The sequence below is a fragment of the Haemaphysalis longicornis genome, unplaced genomic scaffold (assembly GCF_048455015.1).
Source record: "Haemaphysalis longicornis isolate Haplotype H1 unplaced genomic scaffold, Haemaphysalis longicornis Haplotype H1 scaffold_17, whole genome shotgun sequence".
Taxonomy (NCBI): domain Eukaryota; kingdom Metazoa; phylum Arthropoda; class Arachnida; order Ixodida; family Ixodidae; genus Haemaphysalis; species Haemaphysalis longicornis.
Genome location: NW_027526276.1, coordinates 8,815,680 through 8,827,114, shown reverse-complemented (window position 1 = coordinate 8,827,114; position 11,435 = coordinate 8,815,680). Strand labels below are relative to the sequence as shown.

Sequence of the window (11,435 nt, the reverse complement as noted above, 5' to 3'; positions counted from 1 at the left end):
AGGTTCATGTGTCACCCATGAACCACGCACTATTTGACAACATTTGCGTTTCAAATTTAGAGATTTTTCTTTTTGTGAAGCGCGCGCATTGCCTCTCAAATCTCCGCCTAAGCGCACCCTAACTTGCGCGATCTACTCATTTGGGCGCAAAAGTCTTTTTATTCTGTTGAGCAACTATTAAATAGGCCTCGTTGTTCTGCCAGGGATAGAGTCGTGGGTATTCAAGGTAACGGTCTGACCCGCCGTGGTGGCTCAGTGGATAAAGCGTTGTGCTTGCTGAGCACAAGGTCCCGGGTTCTATTCCCGTCCGCGGCGGCCGCTTTTCTCACGGAGGCGAAAAGCAAAAACGCCCGTGTGTACGAGATTTCGGCGCACGTTAAAAATCCCCAGGTGTTCAAAGTTAATTCGGAGCGCTCCATTACGGCGCGCCTCATCGCCTACGTTGCGTCGGCGCGTTAAACCCTACAATCAATCAAGGTAACGGTCTGCGCTCGAGATCGAGTGGCTGCAATTTGGTTTGGCTGCAACATGCTCTCTTGTGGTACCCATACGCAATCTTGTCGAAGAAGGGTAGTTTGCTATATTTCAGGTCGTCTGGCACATCAACGCGCTTACATGTTGTCCGGTTTGTGACGCGAAAAAGAAGCAAACATGGGGGTGCGTCTAGGCGGTCAGCCGTTAAAAAACACGCCTTCCATTTTCTGGAATTCCTCAAAGTGGGCGTGCGCCACGAAAAAAAGGAACAATAATGACTACGACGTTTTTGTTCTATCGTTTACAACGTTTGGACATAGGTCAGTGTTCATTTTTCCAATATATCTATTTTCATAACCTACTGAATTGAACGTGTTTATTTCCTCTTTATAGCCGCGGCCATTTTCGTTACTCGTAAAAATAAGAAACCGACGATAACGCTTGATCGCAAAATGGGCACTTAAGGCTCTCGCCTTAAGTTTGGTTGGATTTAAACAATTAGCGTGTACGTGGCGTTATAATAAGGTGCTTCCCTTGATTTCACCTGTATATCCTGCTTTAAACCTATCCAAATTACCTTTTGCGCTAAGCAACGTTCGCAATTATAAGGCGTGGCTACAGCCTTAATGGTTGACCAAGTTCTTCAACTATATCTACATTGGGTTCAAACTAACGGGCTTGAATAAAACGTTCTGTGTTACGCACCACTCCGTGTGGGCGGAAAACGGCTTCATACAAACGGTGCTGATACACCGGAGCCAAGAAACCCAAAGTGTATGCTATCGATGACACACTAAATGCAGGCGGAAGATGCAAATTATCCTCAATAACACAACAGAAATTAAGCAGAAAAACTTTATTCCATATCACATCTGCTTTCAAAACGTCTTGTGCTCCATGGACAATGCCATGCTTTTCAAGAATACAAACCCAAATTACTAAGCTATCATACACTAACATACACACATCTCCTTTCATACAATAAGCACAATTACTCTCCCTCCGGAGACAATACTGTGCTTTCATGATTTACCAGCGCAAATTAAACGGGACGAGAGAGGAGTACACAACACGCTCGTGTTGTGTACTCCTCTCTCGTCCCGTTTAATTTGCGGTGGTAAATCATGAATGTATACCAACTAGCCCAGTTCTCGACCTTGTTGCACAATACTGTGCGTTTAGCAGATGCTTCACAACATCGGAGAGCCTGACGCCTGCGAAAAAGCGTCAAGATGATATGGCAAAGCGAAACGAACCGTGTTTCCACCCGGAACTAAGGGGTAGTGGAATGAAAGCCTCTTGACGTCGACACCAAATAAGTACCTCCGACCATTCCTCGCAAAAAGGCACCAAATAGACCATACTCAGACAAACAAACATTCATCCGGATAACAATACCCAGAATAAAAAAGCTTTATTCCACCGTACCGCCAAATCATATACACTGCTTATTTCGAAAAAGCATAACATAAATCTAACCTCTCTAAAAGCAACCACTAAACCAAAAAGTGCAGAACGACTTCGTCAGACGAACACACTGAGCTGTCAGGTACAACTCCTAAATCCTTGCGCAAACCACAAATGGTAGACGATCTAGAAAGAAAGTGCCTTCACGAAATTCTCGAAAGTGTGGTCAAACACTACTTAAACCTTCCATTGAAATGCAGAGCCTGGAAGCGTGCGTTTACAAAGTACGCCAAAAGTACGCTGAATCTAGTTTATGTCGCAGTGATCGATAACCTAAATGTTCGACTGGTAGGAACACGGGGCCACCAAGGCTTGCGATGCGAGCGAGCTAGAGGAACAATTGTCACATGCCGGAAAACTGCTGTCAACCAATTTATGCCCGATTTTCTTTACATTCCACTAACAAATTCGCATATTAGCCGGGATATGTTAATTGACCAGTGTAATTTATTCCCATCCACTTTTTCCGGCGTTCAGCTATTTTGCGTCAGTGACGGTGAAAATACAGTGATATTTTCCATTGAAGATGTTTCTACATACTATGTCCTCGGCAGTTAAAAATCGGTACTGTTCATGTCTAAGTTCCCAGTGCACAAGTTTCCTTGAGAAAGAACCATACGTTCTTTTTAACGACCAAATACTCCCTACAACATTTTGCGGCTGCTATATTTTGCAAATCTTCTGTCAACGCTTTAAGGCCAGCTACCTCTAGTAAAACTACTGCCCGCATTCGAATATTATTTTTCATGAATGGCACCAACGCCCCCTTACTGATAGAAAAACAACCGAGCAGAAACCGCTGTCTGGATTGTTTTCGTGTGGTATAGAGCCGCTTGCCTTCGACGGAACAAAAACCAAGAACACCTTAAGAAAGAGCTATTCAATTAGGGATGCCTCCTTCCCGTACCGCAGCGGGCACAGCAGACGATCGAGTTCTGTTTGCACACCGAGATGGCGCCACTCCAATTCGGCGCATGCGCTGTGGTCACATCGATGGCTGGCTCGCCCGCTGGCTCCGTTCTCGGAGGTTGGGAAAATTGAGGAGGAAGCTGAACCTGCGGGAAGAAGCAAAATGCACCAAGCCCAAGCGGCGCTACTGGCCTCTCCCACGTAGCCCTGAGTCCCGCTCGCTCTCCCCTTCTCCTCGGGAAGGAAACGGCCATGGCAGCGTCTCCCGCGAGCCGCTGCTTTTGGGCGCTACTCTCCCCCAGCGTCTGCGCTCGCCGCTAGAGGATTGCCGGTGAGCGTCGTCTCGAGTTTAGTTTCGTCGATTTCTCGCTGCTTCAAGCGGCGCGTTGTTTTGGGTGTGCCGCCACGCGTCAACGGCGACTGCCTTGAAAGTATTTCGAGGTTATCGTGCGAAAGGGGAATTTCGCCGACATTGTGACGGCTCGCATTTCCCGGGCTTCTCGTCTTTGCACGCCCTCGCTCGACCGTTGACTGACCATCGGCGCTGCGGTGCTCTCTCTTCCTGAGCCGTGGGCGTATTTTGCCGCCGCCAGAAGCGAAGTGACTTTCTTTTTTTTCTCTCTCTCTGCGTGCTGCCGACGTAGCCGGCGTGGTTGGCGGAGTTCGTTCACCTCCGTGTTTCGCTCTCTGATCCCTTCCGCTTCCGGTTGCTCGTTCAGCGGTGTCTTCCGTTTCAGCGCAGCAGGCAGCAGACAGTGGTTAGGGCTGTGTTTGTGCGGGATATCAGATCACCGTGTTTCTGCGGAACATCACGTGACAACAAGTCTGCTGCCAAGGAATCCCACCGCTCCAGTGCGACGTTTCCGTTCTGTATTGTCAAGTACTCTGTTTTGAGGTTTTGACATACCTGTGAAAGAAGGCTGCATCGTGCGGCAACCTGCGGTCAACTAACACGAGTGCATTTCTGCGCCTTGTCCTAGAAGCAAGCAGGTCGCCCTTTACGCTGCCCTTTACGCTGCCTGCGGCCAGAATCTTGCCGCAAAACCACAACAACAAAATCATATCATACAGCATCAGCCTCTTTATAAATTTGACATAACTTGGTTAATAACAACCAGTGCTAAACAGCTACTTCCGGGCCGGAGTACATTCACGGGAAAGCCAACACTGCTCCGTTCTTGCCTGTGCGTTCTGACGTCATAACGACAGTGACAGTTACGTTCACCCAGGCGTCGTTGTGCTTTATCTCTCTGTGAATACAGACTTCAGCAAGACTTGTGACTTACCACTTGGGAGCAGGTAAGCAACTACCCTTTTGTGACGGTCAGATGCAAGTATTCACAGGAAACCATTAGTGAAGTACTAATGAACAAATCAAGAGAGAGAGAGAAAGCTCTTTATTAGAGGAGAAAGCCGAGAGTTTTGCCGGAATCGTACCACCGACATGCTACTCGGCGGGGGAATGGGTAGGGGAGGGTAGAAAAGGCCCTATAGATACAGGGAAGAAGAAAGAGAAGAGAAGAAGAAAAAAAAAAGAAACGGGCATCATGTAGTTTGTGTGAACAGTTCGACGAACGTCATGTTCTCAGTAGTTTAAATCATTTCAGTGACGCCGATCTCGTCCAGGTATTCAAACAACGCCTTTAGTGATTTTCGTTGTGCTGAAGGAGTGTGCCAGGGGCCAAGGAGCACTTGTAGGCTGATTGGTCTTGGGCGTAGGTGTTCGATCTTCTGCTCCAAACGGCACCTTGCGAGCATGTAAGCGGGACACTCTAACAGTACGTGTTCCACGGTTTCTGGCGATCCGCAGTTATCGCAGTAAGGATTCGAGGTGGCGCCAAGTCGAAACAGGTAAGTTTTTGTAAGCGCTGCATTGAGTCGTAATCGGTGATACAAAGTTTCTAGTCGGCGCGGAAGTCGCTCTGGCAGCTTAATCCTCAGCTCGGGGTCTATGTATTGCAAGAACGGATAGTGGTGCTCTGGAAGAGACCAGAGACGGTTCCGCTCCATTAAAACAAGTGCCTTCGTCATAGCTGAGGCATCATGTTTGGTGAAGAAGACCTTCCTCATATTATGCATTTGAAGGCCCCTGCGAGCTGCTTCATCTGCCTTTTCATTACCTGGAACACCACAGTGGCCTGGTAGCCACTGAAATGTCACTTGGTGCCCAGTGTCTTTGGCCTGGTGGTGCAAGTAAGTTATTTCACGAGAGGCGTGTTCGGGAATGCTGAAGCAGTCGTTGCGCAGTAGACTTTGGAGGGCTGCCTTGGAATCTGTGAAGATGGTCCATTGCCCCGGCGGTTGGCGGAGAATGTACCGGATGGCTTCCTTGATGGCGTGAACTCGGCTGACATAGATGACGTTGCCCGCTCGAGACGATAAGAGAATGTCTGTCCAGTGGACGAGATGAAGATCCCGGAGGAACTGCGGCCAGGCGTACACGACCCGTGTGTAAAAATTTGTTTTGTGCCTGAGTATAGTCGGCAAATGTGGCAGAGTGTCAACTGTAACAAGCCGCTTTGATTCATATTCTTTTTAGAGTCGATTCCCGGGATGTTGCATCTAATATGCAATGGCGATAGGGTCCAGGGCGGGAAATGAGACGGCATTGAATTTGGTGCCTGGGTGGGAATCGAAAGGTGCAACGACTTCAATGTTCGACCAAAACTTGAGTTCCCATTTTCTATCAGTCCGGTTATTGTACGGGTTTTGGCGTGCATCCGATGTCGCAGGTGTATCCGCACGGTTTCTTGGAGCCTAATCACGTCCAAGGGCAGACAGCCAGCTTCAGCGACAGTACCCAAGCACGGCGACCCTCTGGGAAGTCCGAGGCAGATACGGAGGCAATTGTTTCTTGCCGCGTCTAGCTGTTTCCTGCTTGTTGGTGACAGATTTTGGAGGACAGGGAGACTGTAGCGCAGTATGCCGTCGACATAGGCTTTACAGAGTAGTATCATGGAGCGGCAGTCACTGCCCCATCGACTACCGGCAAGATACCCGACGATCTTTGACATCGCAGATATTCTCGTACGGAGCCTTTTAACCTCCGGAGCCCACGAAATACTGCGCTCTATTAAGTTTCCGAGGAATCTTTGAGTACGTACATATTGCAGGGTGCGGCCTCCGAGGACTAATGGATATTGCTTCATGTTCTTGCGAGTAAAAGCCATCGAAACACTTTTCTCAGAGGATAAATGCAGTCCTATTGGCGAAAGGTATGCTGATATTTTCGCAAGAGCTTTCTGCAGTCTTTGTTGTGTGGTGCGACGTGACCGCGCCGCACTCCAAATGCAGATTTCGTCCGCATAGTGTGTCAAAATGCACCTTGAAAGTACATTTCATTTATAATACTTTGCAAGAAAGAGCCATGAATATGTGAGGATAGCCCAAAAATCAGGCGGTGTAATATTTGTTACACTGCATTGTGTACGCGTTCGGGTAGCCCTAATTACACAGCGCTACCAATAACAACGGATGTATTGCAAGGAAGACGAGGAAGCAACAACATATAGCGATCTGCATGTCGGTTTGTTTTCAAGCGTGTGCCACTATTTAAAAATGCGTTATTTGTGTAGTCTTTATAACAAAAAGCAGCTATGCTAAAAAAAGTTCTAAACGTTTATGACGGAAAGGAGTATGTAATTTGGTAAAGCTTTCGGCAGTTTGAAATTTTCAAACAAGTGAACTTGGTCTCGACAATTCGCAACACTGCCGAAGAAAAAATAAGTGAAAGAATGATAGATCGGCCGTAGAAAGCGCGGCCTTCTCACAGAGCAAGACGAGCTTTACGTGAAGCTCTGGCGTTATTTTAATAACCCTGTAGTGGTGCTAAAAATCGCTGTTGGGAGTTTTCCCACGCATAAAATTTCCGCTTTTACAAAATCTTGTGACAGAAGCCGTTAATACAAAGGGCTGTATTCATCACAAGCGTGCCCGCTTTAAGCCTGCCGAAATGTTGGCCGGGCAACAGGCTTGCATATGTTTTCTACGATTAGCCACCGTCATCATAGGCGTGAAAGCATTTCCGACAGAACGCCGTGTGTCATAAACTCGTCACCATGTTCCTTGAAACCATTGCCCAACTGACACAGGGCATTCTAATATCCCTCTTGGACTCTATAGGTGAACAAAACAACCACAACAATGCTCTACTCACAAGGGCAACGCAGCAGCAAATGCCATTGATCGTTTGTAGGGTGGCCCTGGCTATAACACAAAACTGGCTGAAAAGCACGCATGCACAAGGACAAGACAATTGATCACAGCATGCAGGGTATCGAGATGGTTTACAGGTGATCTATGATGTCGGAAGGCATTCTGGTTCAGCAATCGCAACTACTTGCTGCTACATTGCGTAGATTGTGTTTCTTGATAAACACTTCCTTGTTCCCCATTGAAAGCGTTGACAAGGGTTGCGGCGATTTCTCTGCGATTTAGGTCTGTCATAAATGTAGTCTGGCAGCGTGATTAAACTGGGTTTTCATGTTTGCGACGATGATTATGACGTTTAGCGCACCGATGCTTTACAGGTGATGAGGCACGCCGTAGTGGAGGGCTCGGGATTAATTTTGACCACCTGGGGATCTTTAACGTGGGCTGAAATCTCGTACACACGGGCGCTCTTGCTTTTCCCCTTTATCAGGAAAGCGGCCGAAGCAGCGGGAATCGAATCCGCGTGCTCGTGCTCAGCAGCAGAACGCTTTACCCACTGAGCCGCCGCGGCGGGTGGTATCGTGTATCTGTGCGTCACTAGCTACCCTGTGGAACGAAATGGAGCAGGAGGATAACGAGGGGGAAGGTAAGCAGGGGTAGGAGAAACAACTTCTTTCTCCATCCAAATCCACATGTGGGAAATATTCGGCTTCCAGAAGCGTTAGGATTTAAGGGTAGCACCGAGGAAGTTAACTTCAAGGCTGTCGAGACGACGAAAAGAGGATTAGAATGCTGCCGGACGAAAAGCAGAGAGGGGAATATTGCCTAGGACAGTTACCCCCTGTAACAGAAAAAAAAAGTATGTTGTACCTAATAGGCTTTTTGCACCTGCCCTAAGAAGCGCTAGTATTAAACCAATACTATAAAACATAAGTATACTAGTCCTTGTTTAGTAGATGACATGTCATCACCCCGCTACAAAGGGGAAACCAATAGCAATCATCATCAATCATCATCATCATCTCCTCCTTGGTAGTAGACATAGGCGGCCTCATGCTCTCAACACTCTCCTAGGGAAGGGGGTCAAAAATGGAATGCACGGCGCACTCTAAACGTCCCTCTGCAGTACCGTACAACCCTTCCGCTGCTTCAGGGGCGAATCCCCTTAGGTGCTCGGGTTGTCGGCGTCTCCTGCCGTTGGCGTCATTTCATGTAGTCATAGTACTAAAACATCACGGCACTTGTTTTCTAATGCCTCGCACTGGCAAGTTTGATCTGTGTGGGTAAAAACGGTTACGGAAAAACACACCATTACACTCGTTTTCCAACGCCTCGCGCTAGAAAAGACTAGTGCTTCAAAGACACTAGACATTTACAGCAACGCTGTATACCTCTTTCCCCGACGGTTTTATCTCCGTGGGCTAAATGCACCAAGAATACACTCATACACTGCATACTTCGCCCCTCCCCACGTTTCACGCTAGTGGAGATGGCCCGGGATATTTTTTTTTTTTGTTACGCTTATAAATGTCTAAAACCGACCGGAACAGCGGAAAGGATTACTACAGCTGTCTGTGCGCGCGCGTGCATGACGTTACCACAGTACGACTAAGCACTACATTGGAGTGAACGAGCCGCCATTTAAGCAATATATGAACTAACGTGGGCTCGGGACGCATGTACTTGTAGACTCTAACAAGTTTTCAGGCGATTCTGTAGTCATTCTGTCACATTATTAAGCTCCCATATGTACCAAGACATATCGTCGCCTCAAACACGCAGGCGGCAGGATCGTTCTCTTTTTGCGTGATCTTTCGGCGGGGTGTGGAAGCGTAAAAGCCCCACCCCATTCCTTACATCAGCTTTTCTAGCCGAGAGAGGAGTGCAGGATTTATAGGAAAATGATAAAAAAACGGCCCAAACGGAACTCTTATTCCGACCGCCCCCCTCTCCCCCTCCTCCTTCCCGTCCCAGAGCGATGCTGCAGCCAGAATATCGCAGTAGCATACGACGGCCGCAACCGGATGTTCTTGAAAACGTTACCGAGAAGCGAGGCATCATGGGCAGTCACTCTCGCGCGGCGCGAGGAGGTGTACGAAACGACGGAGAATCGCGGTGCGGGCGAAAACGCGAAGTTTTGATTAGCAATAGCTCCACTAATACTCGTCGCTTTAACAAAATCTTTCGAGGAGATGATTCCTAGGACATTAATTTACCTGAAAACTCGAACACCCGTGCATCGGCAAAACCTCTTTCACGGCCCCTTTAAGGTGGGGGAATAAACCATCGTTCTTAGTTTCAAGCTTTGGCACCCCAGTTCTAAATTTAGTTTTTCGTGTACCCCAAAATAAGACTTATTTTTGGAGAATGCTCTTTCACGGGTGCTGAGAAGTACTCTCGTATTAGGCATTAGAATTTTTACTACCCACTCTTTTAACTTGCCAATGCTGCATACCAATATTAGTGTTCAAACACCACATTGTGCTATTGTGCGCGGTTGTGGGCGCCAAACACCGGTTTCCTTTTCTGGTGACTGCTACTCTGCTGGGTGAAACTACGGCGCGCGGAGTAGCCTAGCGCTTAAGACTGCGTGTCCTCTCGATGTCATCATCATTTTGTTTTCTGTATGTATTTCTCTTACCTCCGTTCCCGAGAGCCTTCACCAGTTGACGTTAGGTAGCCGATACGTTAAGCCTTACTACGGAGCAATAACCGCCAAACTAATTGCATGTCGAGCTTCGGCTACTGGTTGACGACGCTAGAGCTCAAAGCCAACGTTACGCTTAACGTCATACCGGCACATACCCGTGTCTCACCTTCATTCCCAATCTGTTCGAGCAACGCCATACGATCGCAGCCTTCACTGGATGTCCCACGATGGAGGTATTGTTTGACGACAAACAAGGACGACGTTGAGCGGCTGCGTACTTTTCTTCTGGCCCCATAGCTGCTTCTTTAATTAGCACGCATGCACCGATTACTAATACAGGCACCGCTGCACACACGTTTCTAAGGGCCAAATGCTTCCACTAGAGCCCCGGATACATGGACTCGGCGAGAAAGGGTCGAGTCGACTGGAGCGTTCAGCTACCTCAACCCCTCCCGCGGTTATATGCACCCCGTCCAAAGAATCAAGTGGAAGGGAGCGGAGGGCTTCCTGGAAAAGAAGCTACCGTAGTTTCATGACTCTAACGCGCACCCTATTGTGCTAAAAGGTAGCCTTAATATTGCTGCATTAATATCGCTGCATTGATACAAGGTAAAGCTGTATTTACAATAGTGTATTAACGATACTCATTCAGACGCTAGTTATTGCGAACTACAGTGGAAGAGAGCACCGCGTAATCTAGTTAACGAACGTGCTTCACCGTCAGCGTCCTCTTCATCTCGCTTCTTGATTATGATCCCGGCTAGCACAGTACATGTATGCCGTCCTCTTTGTGGGGAATTTAATTATTGCCCCGTAACAATATTTGTTTTTTGCGTTACAATCGGGCTCAAAACCGAAATAGGCTTTAAAGCAGCCAGCAGCATTGCCATACGGACCGAACACGATGCCCCCCCCCCCCCCCCCCCCTCGATATCCAACTCAATCCAATAAAACCAACCCGTCAACACAGCGTGAGTGAATTTCGCCGCACTATTTCCTCAATAGCATGCCGTATACCTTGGTCAGCTGTAGCACATTTTTTGTGCTACTGCAATTAGCCCATCACGCCCAAAATTATGAAGGTGAAAGCACTTGCAAACGAAACAGCTTCAATTTTCCTCGCTATAAATTTATTTCCAGCAGCAGCTGGGTAAGCAATCTTATGTAAAACAATCATTCCATAGCTACATAGAACAAATAAAATCTCCTTCTTCTAGGTGCGCGGTGTCATGTCTTACTGATCTGCGTGGTACAGTCAGTGTCACATTTGTTTTTTCGATTTTCCTACGCGTACTTACCCGCGCGATACAATTGGGGGAGCGTTAGAACCTCGCAAATACGGTAATCTGCTCCTCGTGGCCGTCCGGCTCAGCCCTACGAATGAGTCAACCTACCTCCTCATACCGGGTCGACTGGACTCGACCCGACGGCTCTCCGACCCAACCCGTCTGCTTATACATAGGGGGGGGGGGGACACGCCTTTGTTCGGTCAATGTAAATGATCTTAGGTCCACCTTTCATCACTTAGGGGCATGGAGCTATGCTGGCGTTTACAATGCGTGCTCAAATGGACCCTCGGAGGCACTCGGTTTAATTTACATCCGGTCACCAAGGCAACCAAATTTCCTTCTCGAGCCGCATACTTTAATTTCAATATTCTGCTATTTAATTAGGTAACCCTTAAAGGAGTCATACAGACAAGATGCAAGTTTGGTTCCTTCGATAGAGTGCCTCGGTAGAATAACCCTGACACCACTTTTAACGGAAACATCCCTCAAATGAG

General features: G+C 47.8%; 1 long non-coding RNA gene and 1 other non-coding gene across 3 annotated transcripts in view; both read left to right on the top strand.

Annotated features, from left to right (window-relative positions):
* The first annotated feature begins 241 nt into the window (after positions 1-241).
* Positions 242-315, top strand: Trnas-gcu (transfer RNA serine (anticodon GCU)). The gene has a single exon. It is a non-coding gene; the product is annotated as a tRNA-Ser (tRNA).
* Positions 316-3,102: 2,787 nt separating this feature from the next.
* LOC144166414 (uncharacterized) overlaps positions 3,103-11,435 on the top strand; it is a 345,992-nt gene continuing 337,659 nt past the window's right edge. For both annotated transcript variants that reach the window (XR_013321673.1, XR_013321674.1), the window contains exon 1: positions 3,103-4,149. This is a non-coding gene — a long non-coding RNA (uncharacterized LOC144166414). The remainder of the gene's footprint in view (positions 4,150-11,435) is intronic.